This window comes from Piliocolobus tephrosceles, chromosome 11 (genome assembly GCF_002776525.5).
Source record: "Piliocolobus tephrosceles isolate RC106 chromosome 11, ASM277652v3, whole genome shotgun sequence".
Taxonomy (NCBI): Eukaryota; Metazoa; Chordata; class Mammalia; order Primates; family Cercopithecidae; genus Piliocolobus; species Piliocolobus tephrosceles.
This window is the reverse complement of record NC_045444.1, coordinates 66,927,582-66,929,224: the sequence shown is the minus strand read 5'-3', so window position 1 is coordinate 66,929,224 and position 1,643 is coordinate 66,927,582. Positions and strand designations below refer to the sequence as shown.

The 1,643-nt window shown below is 65.2% G+C and overlaps 1 protein-coding gene across 1 annotated transcript in view; it reads right to left on the bottom strand.

Moving 5' to 3' along the window:
* Positions 1 to 704, bottom strand: part of UBE2E3 (ubiquitin conjugating enzyme E2 E3) — an 83,326-nt gene extending 82,622 nt beyond the window's left edge. The window contains exon 1 of the mRNA XM_023212355.2: positions 85 to 704. The gene's annotated coding sequence lies outside the window, so the exon portion shown is untranslated. The remainder of the gene's footprint in view (positions 1 to 84) is intronic.
* Positions 705 to 1,643: the final 939 nt, after the last annotated feature.

Genomic DNA, 1,643 nt, shown 5'->3' with positions numbered 1-1,643 from the left:
GCTGCCCGCCCCCGCCCCCTCCCCCACCGCAGCCGCCGCCGCCCCGGCCGCCCCCCACGCGGCCCCCCGGCCCCTCCGCCTTACCTCGGCCGCCCGCCCGGCCCGCTCGCGCGCCGCTACGGTGTGGGGGAGGGAGAGAGAAAAAAACCCTTCCTTAAGGAAATGGAGGCAGCTGTGGGGGGGGGAAGGGGGGGGAGGGAAAAAAAGAAGCCGAGGAGGCTCTGGCCGGGGAGTGTGGAACATTGAAAGTCGGAGGGGGTTGTGCAGTGCCGGGCTCCGGCCGGAGGGTGGCGCCGCCCAGCGCCTTCGGAAAAAAGGGGGGGTGGGAGCTCGGCTGGGCGAGGGCGCGAGCTCCCGGCGAGGCGGAGGGGACGCGGGAGACCCCCGCGCGCTGTGGCCTCCCGCCGCCGCCGCCCGGCTCGGCTCCTCCCGGCCGCGCAGTCAGCAAGTTCCGAGGCGAACGCGGGGGGAGGGGCGGGCGCGGCGGCGGCGCGCGTGCTCGCTGCTTGCCTGGCGGAGGGACGCGCGCCGCCGGCGCCCGGCGGGCGCGAGCTGCTCCCGCGCGCTGCCGCGCGCGCTCCCCGCACCTCCCCTCACCCGGGGGGTGCACGCGTCCGCCCGCGCGCGGCCAGGACAAAGAGCGCGGCGGGGACCTGGCGGGCTGGCCCCTGCCGCCCTTGGCCGCGGAGCCTGTGCCAGAGAAGGCGGGGGCGCGGGCACCGTATCGTGGGGCCGCTGTGCCGCGGGGTGGCTTCCGGCCTGGGCCCGCCTCCGGGCGGAGGCTGCCCATTGGGCTACCCGCGTCCCCAGGGCTGGTTCCATCCCGTCCGCCTGCGTGGGGGACGTCGTGGCTCCCGGGGCCCCAGTACCTGGGAAAGGGCCTTGGGCGCGTGGTTGGGAGTCCCCCGCCGCCCCGGGAGACGGGAGACTGACTAATGGGTGGTGTTGGCGAGGCCAGGCACGCAGGCGGAGAAGAGCTGCCACTTGCCCCTCGCTGGAGGAAGGGACAAGTTGGGGTCCTGGGCATTGAAGAGGGTAGAATTTATTTGTTGATTAGGGGACCAACCTATATTTCTTTTTGGCTCACAGCTTGCAACTGTCGCTGCCAAAAGGGATTGTCCTTCGGATGCTTTGAAACCTTAAAAATCCAAAACAGTGTTTAAAATGTCCCACTCAACATTCTTAAAAGTGAAGGAGAAGAGTTTGGGGTTGTGGGGTGGCGATGAGAGCTAAATACATGACACTTTTCTGCGGGACTTTTCTGTCTTGCACGAGGTGCCAGTTCTGGAAAGAAGTCCTGAGTGATGATGGGTCAGAATGTCCACCCAGAAAAGCTTTAGGTGGAGATAGTGACAGTTTTGTTTGTTCTACCATTCTTTCTGCAGTCCCCAGGTGGACTCTGCGGTTTTTACCCCGCGGCACAAAGTAGCCAGAATACAAAAACTTCCTGTTTGCCGCCCAGACCTTCTCCAGCTACTGAGGACTTGTTCCGGTGATGGAGCCTCAAAGGAATTTGTGGATTCCTCTCCCACAAGTGTCCAGGGGCAGGGGTGCTGTGAGAATGTGCAGTTCACAGAGGGAGTGAGAATGGCAGAGTCAAAACATGTACCAGAGTTAAGGGAAAGAAGAAAAGACTGAGTGAG